Below are 22,882 nucleotides of genomic sequence, written 5' to 3' on the forward strand. Positions count from 1 at the left end.
TATTAAGTAATCCAAAGTATTCAGAATACGTTACCCTCATTGAGTAACGTAACGGAATACGTTACAAAATACTTTTTGGGGCATGTAATCTGTAGTGGAATACATTTTAAAAGTAACCTTCCCAACACTGCGTATATCCAAACTCAAAATCATAGTTGGTCAGAAACACTGACAGGCACATGACAAACAGCTTTAAGCCCATTTCAAGTAGGGCCATATCTGAAAAAGGTTGTAAGTGTGTAAAGTGACATTTCACATGGTGCCATAAAATCTCATTCTACCATCTATCTGAGAGTGAAAAGCATTTAATCTGCATGTATGTGACAGGTCTCAACCAGTCACAGAGACAGACAGACTGAAAGAGGAGATTCAGATTTATCAGTCAGATAATAATAATATTCAATATGAATCACCTCATTAGTTGCTTTACTGACTTTGTTATCAGTGTAGCAGCAGATAAAGTGACCATAGTTTGTGGGAATTTTCCTCACTACAGCACTACTCACATAAGAAAAGTCACAAAAGTAAAAACCACTCCTCTAGCTTTTATTTGTTTGTCTTTATTTGTTTTAAAAATCATGAGCATCCTAAGATCTTGCTCTACAGATCTCTCTTTAGTATTTGCGTATAAGTTCCTAGTGTAAAAATACAGTCGGGGGGATGAGATTAAAAAAACAAAGGTTTCTGTTTTCCTTCAAAAATTCTTAATCAAACTAATAAAACTTAAATGGGACTCTCATTTCAGAGCCTATTGTTACATGCTGCGATAAGTGGCACTGTTGTTTGCTCCGATTACCACTGTTACCTTCATCCTCCACATCCTCTCCAGCTCTTCTCTGAGCCCTTGGTACTTCTCAAGCTTCTCATGTTCCTTCTTCCTGATGTTGCTGTCATTGGGATCGATCACTACGGCCGTCTTCTCCTGTTTGTCTACCACCACTATGTCCGGTTAGTTAGCCACCACCATTTTGTCCGTCTGTATCTGGAAGTCCCACAGGATCTTAGCTCGGTCATTCTCCACCACCCTTGGGGGCATCTCCCATTTTGACCTCGGGACTTCCAGGCCATACTCGGCACAGATGTTCCTGTACACTATGCCGGCCACTTGGTTATGGCGTTCCATGTATGCCCTGCCTGCTAGCATCTTGCACCCTGCTGTTATGTGCTGGATTGTTCCAGGGGCATCTTTGCACAGCCTGCACCTGGGGTCTTGCCTGGTGTGATAGACCCCAGCCTCTATGGTGTCATTTATGTATTTGGCATAAATGACACCATTCAGCACAGGGAGGAATATGCAGGCAAGAGGGGGAAATGATCTTCATACTCCCCAGCAAATCGCACTCGGAGTGAAGTGCAGTTTCTTTTGAACCATGAAGGGATTCCTGCATCATTACATGGCCAACGTGAATTCCAGCTAATTAATATTTCCAAATCAAATCCATATTCTGGTCTTTCTACTTTTACATCTGTGTTCACATTTTACAATGAAATATACAAACTTTTAATTAAAACAGAGGTTAGACATGCAATATTCCACTGGCTAGCATATCTAATAGGTATGAGACAGAAAGCAGCTGATAATGAGCATGCAGGGTGGTTAACTGAAGATGGGATAAAAATATAATTTTGTTGGGGATAATCAAAAACATGACTGAAGAAGAGACAATCTGAATGCTAATGACAACAGAAAACCCAGAGGCAGAACTTGGAGAATACAACATTGTTTTGAGCCGTCTGAGTTGAAAAATGAACACATCTCTCCAAAGGGGAAAAAAACAATGAAAGAAAAGCAGCTCAAATTACTAACAAGACTTCTAACTCTGTCAAAGTCTGTTACAAAACATCGTTCTGAAACGGTTTCTCATATGGGGAAAATTGTGCCGTTTGGCTCGGTGCTTTAATGCAGAACACTGATATGAAACCACGCCATCAAGGAGAGAACGTGTGCACAGGATATTTGTTTTGTTTGTTATTTGTTAATTTATTTATTTCAAACATGTAAACAATATGCAGGTACATTTAGTAAAGAAAATAAAAATACTATACAAAAGTCAATACATTTCAATATTGCTACCGTTTTGATTCATTTACATGTTGAAAGGGAGTGGGAAGAAGTACACACTTATTTAATCCCACCCACTTGCCATAAGTTATCAGTTAATATTTAGTCAGCTTCCTTACTGATATAACCTGTAATATAAATAGTGAACAGATTTCTGATATAATATATACTACATACTATAATATCACATCATGAAATTTTTTTAGATAAAGACATTCACTTAATTTCAATATTTTCCCTTTCTTTATAGTTCGAGAAGATCATATTTTTATAACTCTTTTTGAACTGTTTTATGTTTGGACGTTGCTTTAATTCCATATTCAAACTGTTCCACAGTTTCACTCCATGCACAGAAACACAAAAGCTTTTTCTTGTGGTACGTACCTTCCCTGTTTTGAAGTTACAAAAACCCCTTAAATTATAGCTTCCTTCTTTAAAAAAACCATACTCTGAATATTACCTGTCAGTTCCTTATTTTTTGCTTTGAATAGAATTTGTGCTGTTAGGGTTAGTGAAATTGTCAATATTTCAGTGCAAAAATAGTGAATTTGTATGTTCCTATAACCTGCACTGTGGATGATTCGAACTGCTTTGTTTTGAAGAGTAAAAAGTGAATGTAATGTGGTTTTATAGTTATTGCCCCAGACCTCTGCACAGTAGCTTAAGTATGGTGAAACCAGTGAACAGTATAGAATATGAAGTGATGTTCTGTCGAATACCTGCTTTGCCTTGTTTAGTATTGCAATGCTTCGTGATACGTTGGAATGAATATATCTTACGTGAGCTCTCCAGTTAAGTTTTTCATCTATTATTACCCCCAGAAATTTATTTTCACTGACTCTTTCAATATCAGCACCATTTATTTGAATCTTAGCATTTGTATTTAAACTACTATTTCCAAATAACATAAGTTTAGATTTATTCAAATTTAATGATAATTTGTTTTTATCAAGCCGGAACTTCACTTTACTTATTTCATTAGTCATATCCTCCAATAAATTCTGCAGATCATCACCAGAGCAAAAAATGTTTGTATCATCAGCAAAGAGAACCATTTTTAATACTTTAACGACATCTGTAAAGTGTCCAATGTACAAGTTGAAGAATTTTGGACCCAAAACTGACCCTTGGGGTACACCACAAGCAATGTCCATACATAAGAAGCAACCACCATTTAATTTCACAAACTGCTTCCTGTCACTTAAATAACTCCGGACCCAATTTAAAACTACCCCTCTGACACTATAACGTTCCAGTTTACTTATCAATATATCATGATCTATAGTGTCAAATGCCTTTGTCAAGTCTATGAATAACCCAGCCACATATTGCTTTTTGTCTGTGGTATTTGTGATGTATTCTATTGAATCTAATAGTGCCAATGATGTTGATCTGAATCCATACTGACTCTCCGTGAGTAGTTTATGTTTATCTATAAATTTTTCCAGTCGGTTGTGAAACAGTTTTTCAAGAATTTTTGAGAATTGAGGTAGTAAAGAGACAGGCCTGTAGTTTGTGAAATGGTGTTTGTTGCCAGATTTGTGTAGAGGTGATAAACATAACGCTCTTCATTTCTGTACAACCAAACATGGCAATATTGTCACGGCGAGTGAGATGAGCCGTGTGGAAAATAAGGGAGGATCCAAATGCAGGCACTTGTACAGGTGAGAGGGTGGTTTATTAAACACAAAAAGAAAAGGACAAAACAGCAAACGGGACCGACAACTATCTAAACTGAGAACAACTAAACTACTGACACAAACCAGGACCTGAACATGAAGGAGGATGAGAGCGGGCGGAAACAGATGACGGTTGACAGCAGGGAAACACACAGAACGAAGCAGGGTAGATACACAGACGGACCAGCAACAACAATGACTAAAGACGTGACTTAAATACACACAGAGAAACACAGGGAGATTACACACAGGTGGTGGACACAGCTGGGAGTAATTAATGAGACGAGACAAGAGGTAAAACTGAACACACTCACATGACGCAGACCTTCACAATAAAACAGGAAACAAGAACACTACACCAAGACGCAGACCTGACACTGAGAACAGAAAATGACACATGGAACTAAACCCACACAAAACATGAGAACACAAATCCTAAATACCAATAAACAGAAACATGGAACTCAACAATAATCATCATCACAAAATGAGGAAACAATCCAACACCAAGATAACTGAAACACAAAGTGCCAGAGAAACATAAAGAACAATCCATAATGCAAAAGTAAACCAAAACATAATTGTTATGGCCCGTCTAGGCGCGGCCAGACCACAACATAAAGGGTGATCCATCCCCGTCCAACCCCAAGCAGCACGTCACACACTTAATATTTTGTGACAGTGATTTATTTACAATAAGTGCATTTAAACAAAGGAAGGGAGCATATTATAACTTCAGGGTGAAACCAAGGCCAAAACAACAAACAAAAGGTAGCCTAACTCAGGAGTAAGTACAACTTACCTAGTCAAAAGAACTAAACCAAATGACAAGTACTTTCCTCCCTACCTAACAAAAACAGGAGAAAACTAATCAAACAAAAAGGCGGTCCACCCCTACATGCTCTTACATTCAACAAACATAGTGACACAGTGAACGGTCTGCCGGCTGGGTTGGGCGGAGAATGAATGACATGGCAGTCCCTGGCGGTCTCTTCTTATCCGCTGCCTCCAGGTCCTCAGCCAATCGGTGCGAGCCATCCACCCTGGATGCACCAATCACGGAGGAGCACCTGCACACTCAAATTTACATATGTTAATTACGACAACAGTCGTAACACCCCCTTTCCCAAGAATTAACATTACCCCCAAAATGTTTAATTCAAGAAGAAAGTGCTCTAGACAGAGTATCAGCCAACACATTCTACTTCCCTTTCTTGTAGTTGATCTTCACGTTAAAATCTTGCAATAACAAGGACCAGCGCATAAGTCTTTGATTGGAGTTGCGCATTTGGGAAAGAAACACTAGTGGGTTGTGATCGGTAAACACCTGCACAGGCAGCACACTTGACCCGACATAGACCTCAAAATGCTGTAATGCAAGGAGTAAGGCAAGAGCCTCTTTTTCAATGGTGCTATAATGGGTCTGGTGTCTGTTAAACTTTTTCGAAAAGTAGCAGACGGGATGATCTACGCCATGACCATCTTCCTGTAATAAAACAGCGCCTGCACCACACGAGCTGGCATCTACTTCTAATTTAAAAGAGCGCTCAAAATTCGGCGCAGCTAGCACTGGTGCACTGCACAACAATGCCTTGGCAGACTCGAATGCCACCTGACATACTGGAGACCAAATAAAAGGCTTTAAAGGGCTAACAAGACCAGTTAGGGGACTAACCACATCAGAGAAATTTCTGCAAAACCCTCGATAAAAACCAGCCATTCCTAAAAAGCGACGCAGAGCTCTTTTTGTCTGCGGGACAGGAAAATCAACAATGGCCTGTACTTTCGCAGCCACAGGGCGCACTTGCCCCTGTCCGACCTGTTTCCCCAAATAAGTAATGGTGGCTTTCCCAAACTCACACTTAGAGAGGTTTAATGTGAGAGAAGATTTGCAAAAACGTCTGAACACCTCAGAGAGCGTTTCTAGATGTTCTAACCATGTTGGAGAATAAATGACAATGTCATCCAAGTATGCCTCACAGTTTTTCACTCCACACAATACCTTCTGCATTAGACGCTGGAATGTTGCAGGTGCGTTTCGCAACCCGAAGGGCATTACAGTATATTGGAGGAAATGATCTGGAGTTACAAAAGCGGAGACTTCAGAAGCTCTGGGGGTTAACGGAACTTGCCAATACCCTTTTAACAGGTCTAATTTAGTGACAAATGTAGCTGAGCCGACACGATCAATGCAGTCCTCCATTCTGGGGAGAGGAAAGGAATCTGGTTTTGTGACTGCATTAACCTTTCTGAAATCGGTACAGAAACGTGGGGTGTTATCAGGTTTCGGCACCAAAATGCAGGGCGAACTCCACGCACTGTTACTGGGCTAACCCATGTTTAACCAGGTATTCAACTTCCTGTTGCATTAAAATCCGCTTGGTTGGATTTACTCTATAAGCATGTTGTTTTATTGGCTTATCAACTTCCACAACAATATCATGACACAGCACAGACGTTTGCCGGGGGTGGTCAGAGAAAATCAGCAAATTAGCTTCGATCAGATCACTGATATCTTTGCGGGCGGAATCTGACAGATGCGACAGAAAAGATTCTAAGTTTCCTAACACTTCTGAGTTTCGCAGACGTACAACAGGCATACAACCGCTCTTCTCAATCAAGTCATCATCTTGCAAAACATACAGTGGTGGTGCCGAACACACAGAGACAGGCGCTATGGGAAAGGTTTTTTCAGCTGCCGCGTCCTCTCTAGAAACATAGCGTTTAAGCATGTTGACGTGGCAAACCCTCAATTTTCTCCTTCGATCAGGAGTTTTTACTGCGTAACTAGTGTCACTTATCTTTTTGTCCACCTCATAGGGACCGGAAAACTGAGCATGGAGGCTAGACCCAGCTAAAGGAAGCAACACCAGAACCTTTTCACCAGGAGCAAAATGTCGGACCACCGTCTTTTTGTCATACCGGGCTTTCATGTTGCCTTGAGTTTGTTCCAAATTTTCACGGGCCAGCTGACATGCCCGGAAAAGACGCTCTCTAAAACTGCAAACATAATCTAACACGTTATGTTCGGCTTGATGCGACTCTGATAACCACTTTTCTTTAAGCAGTCGCAGGGGACCGCGCACAGTGTGTCCAAAAACTAAGTCAGCCGGACTAAATCCAAGGGATTCCTGGGTGGCTTCTCTAACAGCAAAAAGCAGAAGTGGAAGTCCCTCCTCCCAGTCTTTGCCTGATTCAAGGCAGTATTTGCGCAACATGGTTTTCAGGGTTTGATGAAATCGTTCCAGTGCACCTTGGCTCTCTGGGTGATAAGGGCTGGACGTTTGATGTTTAATTTTTAACTCCTTCAAAACCTGAGCAAACACTTTTGACATAAAGTTTGTTCCCTGATCAGTTTGGACAACTCTGGGTAACCCAAAAGTTGAAAAGAATTTTGTGAGGGCTTTCACAACATTCTTTGCCTTTAATGTGCGTAATGGGATTGCCTCTGGAAACCGAGTGGCAGCGCACATTACAGTTAATATGTACTGGTGGCCTGATTTCGATTTTGGCAACGGGCCCACACAGTCCAACAGAACCCTCTCAAATGGCTCACCCAACGCCGGAATAGGGTGAAGAGGCGCTGGTGGAATCGGTTTATTTGGCTTTCCCACTACCTGGCAAGTATGACATGAGCGACAATATTTCACCACATCCGATTTTAGTCCAGGCCAAAAGAAGTTACGTAATACGCGGTGATACGTCTTCTTGACCCCAAGATGTCCAGCTAAGCTGGCATCATGCGCGAGACTGAGAATCTGGAGTCTATAGTCCTTTGGCACCAGAACCTGATTTACCCTATGTAGATCAGTCGAGTCAGGGGACCAAGACCGCAAAAGCACACCGTTCTCAAGGAAATATTTTACTGGCGCTTTAGATACCTCTCTGTCCACAACAGAGGAAAAACAAGGCACCAGTGAAGGATCAACCTGCTGGCCTGCTTTGATCAACAATTCTTTGGTCATGTTCAAGCTCTGATTAATGTCTTCAGGAATCATTTCAGGAACATCACATGCTGATATTTTTACAGACTCCATGGGTGACACAAAAGAGTCGTCTTCATCAAGCGTAGCCATAAACGACCCTGACAAGACCACAATCTCACCCATTTTACGAGCCTGCGCACGAGTAATTGCGCACGCAGGAAACACCTCTGAAGCAGGGGAGCCTGAATCAGCAACAAGAGTAGGAACATCAACAACCTCTGGCGGGGGAAAAACATGCCCACCAGCTAGATCATTACCCAAAATGAAGGAAACTCCTTCAATTGGCAATTGCTGGCGCACGGCGACTTTAACGTAGCCCGACACTAACGGCGAATGCAGGTGTACCATATGCAGAGGGGCTTTGGTCACACTCATTTTTATTCCCCACACTAGTATGTCGGAACCACAGGATGTTTTCTCAGATAAAGGCAGTACAGACTCTAATAAAAATGAGTGATACGCACCCGTGTCTCTAAGGATCGTGACTGGCACTTTATCATTTTCTTCACCTGTCAACGAAACAAAGCCGCATGACACAAATGGTAGGAACTGTGGATCGATGTCAGTTTTCGGGTTTCGTTCAGCCTCCATGCGCACCTTTGGCGAGCAAACGGTTTTAATCAAACCCACGCCTGCAGGAGATTTAGCGCCCCTCGCTTCTTTTCTTTTTAATACTGGGCACGCAGCAATCAAATGTCCTGAGTCGTGACAATAAAAACATTCGCGACCGTTTGATTTAGCAATAAACGCAGACATATTGTTACGCACTGCTTTTGGTGACCTTTTTCGTTCAGAGAAACTTTCCTGAAACGAATTCTGTGCACAGAACACACTTTTGTGCGTTAAAACAAACTCGTCAGCCAAAAGTGCTGCGTTAGTGAGAGATGACACCTTTTGCTCGTTTAAATAAGTCACGATGCGTTCAGGCAAGCATTTTTTAAAGTCCTCCAGCAAAATAAGAGTTTTCAACTCCTCCACGGTTTTAACTTTGCATGAACAACACCATTTCTCAAATAACACATTCTTTTCTCGCGCAAACTCAACAAAAGTCTGGTTAGCAGTTTTATTAAGATTCCTAAATTTCTGCCGATATGCTTCAGGGACAAGTTCATATGCCTGCAACACAGTTTTCTTAAGAGTTTCATAATCTAAACTCTGCTCAATAGACAGGCTTGACCACACTTCCTGGGCTTTTCCCACAAGCTTACATTGAAGTAAGAGGGACCAAAACTCCTTCGGCCACTTCAAAGCAGCGGCTATGCGCTCGAATGCACTAAAATAAGAGTCTACCTCAGACTCGCGAAACGGGGGAACCAACTTGATGTGCTTACTTATGTCAAAACTGGCAGAAGAAGAAGCACTTGTGCTTGATGACGTCGGGGAAACTTTAGCTGAGCCTTTTTCAAGCTCAAGAGCCCTGATACGGAGATGCATCGCCTGCACTTCCAGCTGCCTGTTGCGGGTCTCCACCTCTCTTATGCGGAGCGTGAGGCGCAGATCCTCAGTGGACGTACCTTCACTGGATTCAGAAATCCGATCAGCCTCCGTGTCAGCAGCAGACGCATCAACTGCGCTAGCATCCGCTCCAGATGCAGTGCCATCTGCCCCTTTCACTGGCTTGCTTTCCTCATCAGCCCCCCGTGGTAGAAGCACACCTTTCTCCACTAGCTTTTCAGCCAGTGTTTCCTTCAACTCTGCCTTACGAGCACTGTAAGACACTTCCACAGCGTAAGAGTTAGCCACAATGAGTAGGTCCGCTTTCTTACATTTGTCAATTTTTTCCCATGAAGGTGCCTCCACAAAATCTTCAAGTGAAAAATCCATTCTCACACCCCCCACACAAAAAAATAAAACTGCTAACCAGAACTGGACACGCCAACCCAACTTACCAAAAAGCGAGAAAAGACACGGAACGAGCCCCCAATTATGTTATGGCCCGTCTAGGCGCGGCCAGACCACAACATAAAGGGTGATCCATCCCCGTCCAACCCCAAGCAGCACGTCACACACTTAATATTTTGTGACAGTGATTTATTTACAATAAGTGCATTTAAACAAAGGAAGGGAGCATATTATAACTTCAGGGTGAAACCAAGGCCAAAACAACAAACAAAAGGTAGCCTAACTCAGGAGTAAGTACAACTTACCTAGTCAAAAGAACTAAACCAAATGACAAGTACTTTCCTCCCTACCTAACAAAAACAGGAGAAAACTAATCAAACAAAAAGGCGGTCCACCCCTACATGCTCTTACATTCAACAAACATAGTGACACAGTGAACGGTCTGCCGGCTGGGTTGGGCGGAGAATGAATGACATGGCAGTCCCTGGCGGTCTCTTCTTATCCGCTGCCTCCAGGTCCTCAGCCAATCGGTGCGAGCCATCCACCCTGGATGCACCAATCACGGAGGAGCACCTGCACACTCAAATTTACATATGTTAATTACGACAACAGTCGTAACATAATAAACTCAAAATACTGGGTCCGATAGACCCAGAACCGTGACAAATATAATGTTCAGCACATGAATTTGGAAGAATGCAGCAAAAACAAACATCTCATAGGATTTGTGACTGTTGTGGAGAATGAGAGTGGGAGTTCATTAGGCTGGAGGACTAGATTTAGAATTTAGATGTTTTAAAAGTGACCATTTTTGATTCCTTTTAATAATTCATTAAAATGCATCTAAAGAGCAAACTCTTTTTTTGGTACATCCTTCAGTTCACCTTTGCTACAGTTATGTTAAAGTGCCATGCAGAGTTTACACAGTGATGTCACTCTGGGTGTGTTTAAGCTTAAAACCAGGTAACAACACCCGGAGCTGAAGCCAAAGCAGAGTGAATTCCACTTGGCCTTCCAACTTCAGTCATGTCAGAATATTTTTTTAATAACATATCTGGTATGAAAAACAATTTTTTCTACCAAAACTAATGTTCTTGTTCATAGCAACTGGGTGTTTGTGTTTTCTTTCTCTTAATAAATTAGTGTAAGGCTTGGACCTCTAAGTGGTGTAGCTGCTTTACATGAGCCATGTCGCACTGCAGGAAATGTAGCTAATCCTTGTACGCTTGGTTTCATCTCTGATAATTCATAACCTTTCAACCCAGTTTATTGTGTTGGTGCCTTTTGGAGCATTTCAGTGATTTTGTTATGCTTTTAAACGATTACAGTCCAGTATTGTTGTTTTACATACATTTCTATGGAGATAAAGTGACGTCCTTTTCAGTTTTCGCACACCCCAAAATTCAGTATATGATGAATAAAACCATTTTAGGAAAAGGGCATGAAATATGAGACTGTTGGGTTTTAACACAACAGAGCTGCATGATTTATACAATGCAAAATGACAGTTTTAGTGTTAACAGAAGATCAATATGTTTTTGAAAGGTCAGATTTTAAACCCTGCACCAGCCTGTGCAACAGACCAGGTTTACATAATGAACTCAATGTCCTGTTATTAACCTATAATTTTCTCACAAATCAAACTACCCAAAACCCTTTTTTTTGTATGAGATAATGAATGCTACTGGCTAATGTTTCTTCATTTTTGATGAATGTAATTGTATTTTTTTGTTTCTTAATTTAAATTTTTTTTTAGTTAATTGATTAACAGGTATTTTTAGTACAGCCAAGTTAACTACAGTAAAATAAAAATAAATAAAGTGTTTATTAGAAACAAGATTTCTTTGTTTAGAAACAAAAGAAAAGATGCAAAAATGACCAACAGGGAAGTATAATATGTAACACCCTTAAAACAGGATGAATTCATGACCCACCATATCGGGTCTACGGTCCATGACCAATTCTGGACATTTATACGACGTCCAAACTGTGTCCCAGTTTGGACGTCCAACATGACCCAAACTGGACATGAATATGATGTTTGAACTTCAGACTGGGTGGTTGTTTTTGGACGTCTGTGACAAGTGCAGGACATTTACATGATTATGTAAATCATGAAATGCTACATATATGCAGGGCAGCTTTACACTGCTTCTTTGTGAAACAGCAAGTAACAAAAAAGGAAAAAAACAGTAAATAAGCATCATATTATAACAAAATGAATTTTTACAGAAAGGTGAAAATAACCTTAATAACTTGGTGTGAAAACGTTCAACTACTTTGCTTCATTATGAAACCAAAGCTGTGATACAAATGCTGTTTTTAATCATGAACATTTTATTCTTGTTAGCTCACCGAAGTTTTATCTGAACACAAAACTGGTAGTTTTAAACTTCACTTGCTGCATTTTTGTTCTCTACATAAAAAAATGATGCAGATACATAATAAATAATGTAGATGTTAAGGGAAAAGCAAGGATGAAAGTGAGGGTCAGCGGTCCATGTGTATGTGACTGCACCCTCTCTGTGCCTTCATAAAGGTGCTCAGAGACATTTGCTGTTGTGAAGAATCAGCTGAAAGCGTCCCACAAATTTCCATTTTGATTCCTTCCATTTCAAATTTTCCAGGGATTTTCAAAGCTCTTCAGTTCAAACAGGAACTTTAGCAGTCTTTGTAAAATGTGTAGCTGCCTCATTCCTTTCATCTGCGCCTTTGATCCTCGTTCTGGATTCATTCTTTGGAAAACTGTTTGGAAAGCTGAAACGAGTTTTTGGTTAAATAAGTCATAAAATGAATGAAAAATACACAGTAACATGCAGACTAAAGTGAAACTGAAAAAACCCTTAAATGTGGAAATCCAACAAAAGTAAATTCATCACTTTCATCATATAAATACTCCCCAATTTGGCATAACCCTAAATTCTGGTTATATCTTAACTCCATCCACTTTCCAACATAGGAGCACCAAGGAATCTTTTTCCCAGAATAATCCATTTATATCCTTCAGTATGCTTGTCTGCGAGTATAGAGTTGGGGAAGAACAATTCCCCCAGTACCAATAACTAAAATCTATAATTAAATCAAAGACTAACAATAATAACTAACTGCCTGCATCCCTCTTGATGGAGTGAAGAAATCACGTATCCCAGAAATTAAGAAATGTGACAAAAGATTATTTTCCAGAAATACTGTTAAAGGTCTCTATGTTTCAGTTTTTATAGCATGTGGCAGGATAAGATGGGGTGTGATTAAAATGGTGCGTAGCCTTATTTACATATTTAGAAAAGCCAGTAGAGTATATTAAAAAGTTCAAAGCAGTGTCTCTGAGGCTATTTTCAAAATCTACGTAAATGTTCATCCACTGTATGCTATAGATTTAGTCTGAACTGAGAGCTGAATCAGACAGTCTGAGAAATCACATAGAAACTGAAGAAGGATCAGATGGACGTTTACTAATTAATAAAACTCTTTCTTTTTTTTCCCAGTTAGGAAGCACAAGATTAAAAGCCACCAGTAAAATCTGTGCAAATATTTCATATGTTGCATGTCCTCTCTACCCTGAGTCTATTGAATAAAGTTGGAAAAGGACAAAAAATTGTCCCTTACCTATTCTTAGTGCGGCCATTCACACCAACTGCGTATTTTCACTGGATGAATTTGCCACAATTCTTTTTCCAACCCAACCTGGATTTTACCGATTTTTTTTTTTGAATATGAATAAACAGATCTGACCAATCAGACCATGCTTTTGACACACAGCTAGGCACGGCTCCAGGTCAATCCCTGAAATTATTTCTCTGCTTCCTCAGATGTGTTCCCAGATCTGTCAACATGAGAGCTGAGTGCTTGCCCCACTGACATCCAGAAGCATTTGCAAAATTGTTTGTGACACAGCTTCAGTTCCTGGATCAAACCATGAATTTCTCCCTGCTGCCTTCTCTTGGTTGTTGGTTGAACTCAGAATCTAATTTTCTTCCTTTTCTTGTTTAAAAAAAAAAAAAAAAAAACTCCAATAAAGAAACAGCACCACCTCATCATCGTCTTCATCCCACACACATGCATTTTTTGAGTATGAATTTATGTGTATCTACATTCCATTACAAGTTTGGACCTGGAAAATTAGGAATTTCGCATCACTTTTTCACAACAGGCTTGTGTGTAATGGCCTTCAACTGAATTAAAAGTTTTTCACAGGCTTCAGCTTATTACTAAGCTGCCAGTCCTCCTCCTCAGTCTGGCAGCATAAGTCAGGGTTGTCTCATTTCAACTAATGCTGGGGGCTCATTCAGCACACCCAGGGCATCTTTTCAGTATCTGGATTCACATACCTGTTGGTGATCAGGAGAAACAGTCACACATAGCTAGTTATCAAGTCACTAAGTAAACCCAAGATTTCCCCTGCACGTTCAAATTAAATGAGTGGGTTTGGCAACATCTAACCAATTGAAAAAAGACATTTCATGGATCGTATGGATTTTCCTCCACAGAAAATAATCCCTATGAAACCTACACCAACCTATGATCGTCTATCACTAATCTGGTGATTTAGTGGACAGATAAAATATAAACAGATCAAAAATGAGATTAATTATATTTATTGAGGTATTATTGTGGTGGACTCTGTGCTCTAGTAGCTACAAATCCAGCAGCTCAGAATCAAGTGTAAACATTTTATACATTTTGTAAATCACCAAATTAATACATGTACATTCCTGTGACAATGAGATACATAGTTTGGACTTCAGGGGTTTTAGTAAGGTATTCAGATTAACAAGCTGCACATATAAAACACATTCCCCCACCAGAGACTCTATAATACATTTAAAACATGCTGTAAATAAAAGAAACATGGCGCTACCAGCCCAAACTCTTGGATGGCCTTTCCTTTTCTTTTCGTGTCTTCTGATAGCCTTTTAGGGATGTTGGAAAGCCAAAGAGGTTCTGTGTGTGATCAAAACAGTGTTCTGCTTCAAAAAGGAAGAGCTGCTCAGCCACTGTTTCCTTTACAGCAGTTCTTGTTTGTAGTTGCACGATGGATACAATGTTTCAACCACCAATTTTCAAACATCTGACTCCTGAAGATGATCCGTGCTGCAGGATTTTTTAAACTCATCTTGTCTATGTTCTGCCACTGTCCTCAATAGCAGGCTTCCACTCAACACACCCATAACAATCTGAATGTGCAGGCTTGTCCCTCAAACCTTCCCACTTTTAACTCTATTTTCTAACCGTATAAACACAAAGTCACATCATGTTCCAGTGACTAACAGTTCCATTGAGTTCTGCCTTGGAAAGAGCATGGCTACTGCTTCACACTCTGCCTGCCAGCCTCTCTCAGCTTTGTTTTCCAGTTACAGAGAACATTGATGATAACACGGACAAGCTCTCCTTTCTCCTTAGCTTAGTTCTTTTCTTTTTACTCAAGACAAACAAGAGGTTTGGGTGTACTGCCTCACAGGATGGCGAATACTCCATGGGAAGTGGTGTCAGAGATGGTTTTTGGCTGGATGGAGATTCTGTTGCAGAGCTCTTGAAGTGGAAACTATCCTGGGATGGTATACATAAATTTATTCACAACTTAGACAGCAGCTGTGCCTCTCTTGGTGGAAAAGATACCCCAGCATGCAGGAGTGTGTCTAAAGGGGAACATGGTATGTATCCCACTGGACTTATTTTACTTTTTACATAATTTCAGGGTCAAAGTTAAAGACTCTCCAATAGCAGAGAAAACCCTAAGAATCAAACAACCCCACTTAACATTTTTCTATGTAATTACTCCTGATAGCTGCTACCTACCTGGTGAAAATGGAAAAATGCAAAATGAATTTTCTGAACATGAGGTCTGCTAAAGTCCATCCGCACTGGATGTTCAGTGTGCTGAGGCCTGAAAAACAATGCAGGCGTTCATCTCATCCACGTAACTTCAGGATTAATTCTGGATTTTCTCTACAGCAAATCTACAAAAAAGCTTGTGACCAACCTAGAAGCAGTTCACATATCATATGACACTTCCCCTGAACATGATTACTGTGACACCTGCACCAGACATGTTATCAAATGGTGATTAAAAATCTATGATAAAAGAAACATAACAAAATATAACAGTAACACCAACACTGTGAGAGATGATTGTTAATCTGGTGATTTAGTGCACAGAGCAGTAAAATTAACATTTTTATTCCAGATAATTATTTTGTAGCTGAGTCCATGCTCAGTGCTGCTGTTTATCTCTAAGATGAAACTTTAAACTGCATCCATTTAAACATTAAAGCTTACCCTCACATATCCTAATAAATAAGACGAGGAAATTGCTTTAGTTTCTCGGTCAAGTCAAATTAATTTGAATGATGGAACAGGTGTTCTTTATGCGTGTGCTGTGTTTGAGCGGCTACAGTTCCAGCAGATTAGGACCAAGTATAACAAATATAAAAACAGTTCAAACAAAGACTTAATCTGTGCTCAAAACTTGATATGAGGTCAGAAAGTAGAGTGTAGGTGTTCTGTTTTAGGATGATATATTCATAGATAATAAAATAAAATAGTTGTACAATTGTTTGCTGCTGAAATGTAACAAAAATCAATTACAGAGTAACATATAAAAATCGATATTTACTACTGATACTCATCAGGGAAACGCAAAGACATTAAGCACAACTGAAGCACGTGACTCTCTCTTACTCTTCAAGCAGACGTCTGAGGGATCCAGAAATGGTGATGCTGTTTTACTGGAGGAATTATGGGGCGCCGTTTGTAAACTGAAACATTCTGAAATTAACAGCAACATTTTTCCACATATAGCTCAAAGTCATGTTTTTTCCAGTCACTTTTTACAACATTTACTAAAATATTTGTAACTTTCTATATTCAAAACACAATTTTAAATGTTAAATCTAAATGTTAAATCTAAATGTTAAATCTAGATGTTACGGGAAACTAAATATTTAGCTAACATGCAAATTTATTGTACAGTCAATGGAAATACCAAAATAAAAGCTTTACGAAAACCTCCGGCACTAAAGACTCGAAAAAACATGTTTTTGTAAGATTTTGAGCTAAATGTGGAAAAATGTTGCCGTTAAGCATGTTTCAGTTTACAACCGGCGCCCCATTAAAAACTGATTAGTCAGCAGTCTGTGATTTCACACCTGTTGATCTGTAATCTGGAACCTAGCCTTCTGCAGAGTAGGTTAGGGCTACAGCACAGGTTACCATGGTGATTGAACCACCTTCGTAGGACAAAAAACCCAGAGTTAACCCTTCAGTATTTACTACGGAGCTCGTTCAACATACTCATGATGTATTTCTGACACTGCTGATCTGGATAAACGGTCACAAGCTGGTTATAAACTCAGTAAGTTAACCCAGAGTTTCCCTTCACGTCTACATGGAAGGGCTGACCAACCTGACCAATCTAAGAGGGGTGTTTCACGGATCATGTGACTCTTCTTCTACAGAAAATGATTCCTATTCGTGCTAAACTACTTTACAGATGTTGTTAAATGGTGATTAAAATTCTATAAAGAACAAAAAAACTATACCAGTAAAATACAAAACTGTTGTAATAAGGACAAGGGATGATTAATTCATTAATTTTTTCTGGTGATGTCGTGCACAGAGCAGTAAAATTAATCATTTAATTCCAGTTCATTATTTTATTGAAAAGTCACGCTTTCAGTGATGCTGTTTATCTCTAAGGTGACGGCTGCAAATCAGAGCCCTGAAACTTACAACTGAATCCATTTAAACATTAAAGCTTACACAGCCTGATAAAGCACACGTGGAAATCCCTTCAGCTGTTCTTCATGTGTGTGTTCTGTGTTCTAGTAGCTGCTCTTCCACAGTCAAAGGAAGAGCAAAGTTAATCCACACCCACTCACGTGATCTGATGCACAGTTTGCACTTCATTCAGTGATTTAGTAACAAGCTGCACATATTAAACGTATTCCAACAGCAGTGAAGCTACGAGAACGCGTGCTGTGAATAAAACAGTCGGCGACAACACGACACTCCCTGCTCTCGATCGTTTCACTTTTTCTCTCAGCTGCTGACTCGGTGCTGTTTCAGTTTTAAAGTAAATATTAAATATATTAGTAGATGTTACATACAGTTTGATATCAGGTCTTTGAAGTATATATTAATGCTTATAGAACAATAACATTGTCGTAAAATTCTTTGTAGTCAGCAACTACCAATCAAGTCTCCAAAAAATCACCTGTACAAGAGACTGAAGTTTTTTTAATAGTGTTTTTGTTTCCCAAATGAGCATCAGTAATAAATACAGATTCTTAGCTGAAGCTTTCATCCATTAATTTACTAATTAACTTCACCCCACAGAAGACTTCGCCCCCCCAACGATCGGGTGGTGATACTATCCCCAGACAGTGTGTGGCGATCCCTTGCCAGGATCAACAAACGCAAAGCCCCAGGTCCTGACAACGGGACAAGCACTGAGGGACTGCTGCAGGACTCACTCATCGGTTGTGAGAGGAGGAAGACAGGATGATGAGATGATGAGATGGCCTTTATTTGTCAGTTGCAGTTGCCCACAACCGAGATGACAGACCTTGCCGACCGTACATACACAAACATCACATTGGGGAGACAGGTCAGGCTAGGAAGCAAGGAAAAAAAAACTTTGAAATGTGTAACACAAAAGGATAATCCAGGAATACACAGATATCAACACACCATAACACAATAAAACACAGACAAGCAACATGGGAGAATATTCCAGTGCGTACAGCTGGATCTGGGAGTGCTGCAATCTTCGATTGCGCCTCCAGCTGATCCGCTGTCCACATCGGATGGGGGTAAGCATGGGAGGAGGCGTTGGATTCGGGGGAGGGAGGGTGATAGTGCGTATCAGTGTACATGTTTCGTGCGTGTGTGTGCGTATCCCGTGTTCAGCTGAGAGAAAGTCTCCGGTTAAGCGAAGGTCAACAGTCTCCAGCGGACCCAGGTGAAAATTGTGAAAATTAGCCATTTTTCATATAGACGGTGGGAGTAGGGGATATTGGACCTTCACTGTAAAATATACACAAAGTGTATTTAAAAGTATTAGGGTTAGGAACCTAAAGACTTTGGTCTTCTACACTGAATGGGTAATTCCATTGATGCTCTCGATCGTGACAATTAAGGTCATGTACACTGTTTACTCCAATCACCTCCAGTCCAGCCATGCATAGTTGTGTATGCTCAAGTGGGATGAAGAACTTTGCACATTTTGTGGTAAAAAGAAAGATGAGGATAATCACTGAGCTTCTCGATGTTTTTGCAAATGTGCTTATCAGAACTGTTTTTATTAAGCTTCTCGAAGAAGCTTCTCGGATGAGACGTGAAACGACTCCAGGAAACCTAAAGAAGTCCAGTCGCTTTCTTTCCATGTGTTTAATGGTTTTATAATTCTTTTCAGCCACCTTACGCTCTTATTACACTCTTACCCGTGAACCCAAAGGCTCTTAGAAGAGCCACCGTTTCTGTTCTCTGCTGCTCTGGTCTATTCTTATTCTTTTCCATCTTATTCTCTTCCCAACATTTTTATTCTGCAAACTTCTACATCTCTTCCTTTCACTTTTCTCTCTTGTTGTTTTGCTCTTTTTCAGTGTTTTTTTTTTTGTGTTTTTTAATGGAACAGGTGTCAAAGGTCATAATAATTTTTGCTGGAAGACTGTGTTGCTTCTCTTTTATTGTTCTCTCTCTCTTTCTGTGTGTGTGTGTGTGTGTTGGTGGGGTATGTATATTTTTCCTTAAAACACCAACAAATGTCAGAAGATGTCTCGGCGAGGCAAAACCAGCCAGTGCTCTCTGCTAAAGGAATATTAGAAGCGGCAGACAGAGTTGGGCTGGTGTCTTCGGTGACAGGTATACTTTGCTGTGAAAGATGCTCTTTGATGGTATGCTAGCTTTGTTTTAGTCAAGTATGCTATGAGAAAGATCATTTAGCAAGAAGTCACAAGTGATGTTTTTTTCCTTTTAACTCACAGTTGATATTTCCTCCTGAAAGAAGGTCACTGATAAGGTGAGGCGACACTGGAAGCATGAACTGAATACCACTGTAGAGGAAGTGAGGACAACAAAAGGTTCATTCAGCTTGTCCTAGCATAATTCCTTAAGCATTTGTCCTTAGAGCTTTTAAAACAAGCCAAAAATATTCTTCTGACTCACTGAAGTTAAAAAATGTTAGAGCCATTTTATGGGCTTTTGTTGATTGTCTGTTAGAGGCCCGTTGTGATATATCCAGAGCAGCGGAAAATGAAGAAGGGAATGTGTATTTAATTTTACTGGTATGCAGAACCTCCGTGTTCTTCGGGTGCTAAAAACTTTCTTTTGATGCTTTCATGTGGCAGTTATGTCATGTGAAAAGTATTTAAAGAAATATTCCTGATTGATCTGGTGTGCTGTGTCTGTGTAACCCAAGTGTGTGCACTGTTTGTACTCAGCCCGGAGCTGACAAGGAAAAAAATGTTTTCAGTCATGAACAACTGCAGACAGCCAGCATGTTGCTGAAGGCTGGTGTTCATGTTCACTGGCTATGGAAAGACACGAATGACAAAAGTTCATAAAGTTACACGATGGAACATACTGAGGATATGATTTGGTGTCATGTTCAATTCATTGTGGTGTGAGTAGAGATGAGCATGTGTCCTTCCTGTGAACTTTATGTTCTGGGACGAAAGCACTGCAGCAAGATGATATCAACTTAACCTAAAACTGTCATGGTCCGGGTGAGTGCTGGGTTTTCCTGCGTGCCAGTGAATCCATCACTGGGCAGAGTCACCACACCCGCTCGTTTGTGGCACCTGTGTGTAATCAGCTGGCAGGCTCTTAAGACCAGCTTTCTCAAACATTCCTGGCCAGTGTCGTGCCAAACTAGGTATCCCCAACAGAATTTGTTTCCCCTGCATCGGGAGCATGCACTGGCCTTTCGAAATTATGGACTAACAGTATCCAACAATCGTGATTTTTAGTTCATAAACACTTCTTATAATGACTAACTACTCCAGAATTTTTGGAGATGTTAGCTCTTTATACAGTAAAGTTACAGTGGGATACAAATAATATCAGGCTGATCTTGCCACAATTTGTTCCCCCTTGTCCAAAGACTTATTGCTCCTGAAATTTTGGAAGTTTTAGCTAAGTACAGTTCTGTACAGTTACAGAACGATACAAATAATGATCAGTCAAAATGTCATTGGTTTATTTAAATAATCCTGTCCGATGTTGTGCCAAGGTCCCAACGCAGGGGAAACAAATTCTGTCGGGGATACATAATTTGCCAAGACACCAGAATGTCAGCTAACGCACGTTAGTGAGAGTCATAGCTCAATAAATCCTGTTTTAGTGTTTTTCTCAAGCTAACCCTGTCTACTTGCCTCTGCAGCTTCACAGAGGGTTGGATCTTGCTGTCAGTAACCACTCTTCTTCCCGTTGCTGGTTTGTTTTCTATTCTCGGTGCTACTCGCCTGCCTGCCTCCCTGCCTCCCTGCCCAACACTTCACAGTGAGTGTACACGAAATGGTTAGCCTCACACGGACCTCTATTCCCCTCCAAACCTCGCCTTCTACCCAGACAAGTAAGACTATGCATTTTGTTGCCTCCACTCCACAGACTGCTGCGTGGGGCTCGCATTGACTCTGCTCACCTTTCATTACAGTGACTCAGAGAGAGAAACCCTGTAATCCTGTACCTCGTGTGCCTGCTCCGGGAAATTCCAAGTATCGTGCCCAGGCTGTTTTTCCCCGCCAGATAAAGAGACTTCTTCCTTTGGACTTTGCTGCTGTGATTCTTGTTTGACAATTATTGTGGAGATTGTCCACAGCATCCCTAGTAATAGTCTTGTCTTTTAGTTCTTGCCAGTCACAGTGTGTATTTAGTTACAGATTCTTAGTATCATAATAAGAAGCTTTGCGTTAGTTTAGTAGGTAGTTTATATTAGTGTTTTCCCTCTCGCCCTTAGTTCACGTGTAGTGTGTTGTTTCATTCCCCTCTTTCATTGTGTGCCACTTTTGAGTGCCAAATAAATTGTTCGTTTGCACTATACCTCCGAGCTGTGTCTGTATGGGCTCAAAATGTGGTCATAAATATTTTGTACTTGTAAATCAGTTTTGTACTTGTAAATCAGGATTTGTATGTGTGTAAAAAAAGATTTGTATGTGTAAAAAAGATTTGTGTGTGCGTAAAAAAGATATGTGTGTGGACTTAGCCAAAAACCCCCTGCAAGTTACACGTACGAATTTTGACCCTATTTTTCTTCCTTTCATCTGATTGGTCAATGTCATGTCAATCACAAATGTAATAATCCAATCAGAGAACAGATGGGTTTGGCTGTCGGAGGGGCACTTTTTTGAAATGCAGGTCCTTGAAGGGTAATACAGTTTGAAGCTGGAGGATCTCTATATAAATATCTGATAGCAGCTAGGTCCGCTAACTTTCAGCAGCTGTTGAAAGGATAAAGTTGTGGTATGTCAGTGGTTAGAAATACCATCATTACTTTAGGATTAGTTTAACACAAAGTCAGGGCTGACCCGGGACCATTGCTGTGAATCACAGTGCGCAGCATAAAAGTCCTTTCACATCAGACGCAGGATGTGCTGCTAATGCTAACTGCTAACTAAAAGCAAAGGATCCAGAATTTGTTGCGCTGGCTGCTGGGCTCTGTGGGTTTTTGCAGCAGCTCTACCTGTACTAGATGCACCTGCTCCTTGTCGTTTCTATCTCTGACTTTATGTCCTCTACAAGAGTTTGGGTTTTTTTTTTTTGCTAGTTCTTCAAATGTTCAATAAAAACATGTATGCTAATTCATAAGGAAGAAAGCTTTGTAATGAAGACTGTCATTTCCAAAACACTGCCCGCCCCCCGCGGTCCGCAGCGCTGTTGAAAAGGCTGTGGAAGTCCCTGTATTAAGCACGTAGACCTGTGACACAAAAATCACCAAACTCAGACGACCACAGACTGTTTTCCTTCGTGGTGATGAAGGAAAACGCTGGGCTGGCATGTAAAAGGGCATTTATTCCCTTCAAAGACCTGCAGTTCAAAAAAAGCGCCCCTCTTTTTTACACACACACAAATTCTTTTTACACATACAAATCCTGATTTACAAGTACAAAACTGATTTACAAGTACAAAATATTTATGACCACATTTTGAGCCCATATGTCTGCATTTGGGTCCACTTACCTGTGTTGGCCGCCCGTCGTGACAAAAACAAACCTAATCGGTGTGTTTTTAAAGCTTTTTTTTTTTTTTCAATATAATTTTAATATAATTCACTTTTAATGTATTTAATTTAATTTATTTGTCTATCGACAGCCTGT

At 40.4% G+C, this 22,882-nt stretch overlaps 1 long non-coding RNA gene across 1 annotated transcript; it reads left to right on the forward strand.

Annotated features, from left to right (window-relative positions):
- Positions 1–19,562: 19,562 nt before the first annotated feature.
- LOC134624892 (uncharacterized) lies at positions 19,563–21,322 on the forward strand. Its single transcript, XR_010093666.1, has 3 exons — positions 19,563–19,587; positions 20,950–21,141; positions 21,223–21,322. It is a non-coding gene; the product is annotated as an uncharacterized LOC134624892 (long non-coding RNA).
- Positions 21,323–22,882: the final 1,560 nt, after the last annotated feature.

The sequence above is a fragment of the Pelmatolapia mariae genome, linkage group LG1, assembly GCF_036321145.2.
Source record: "Pelmatolapia mariae isolate MD_Pm_ZW linkage group LG1, Pm_UMD_F_2, whole genome shotgun sequence".
Taxonomy (NCBI): domain Eukaryota; kingdom Metazoa; phylum Chordata; class Actinopteri; order Cichliformes; family Cichlidae; genus Pelmatolapia; species Pelmatolapia mariae.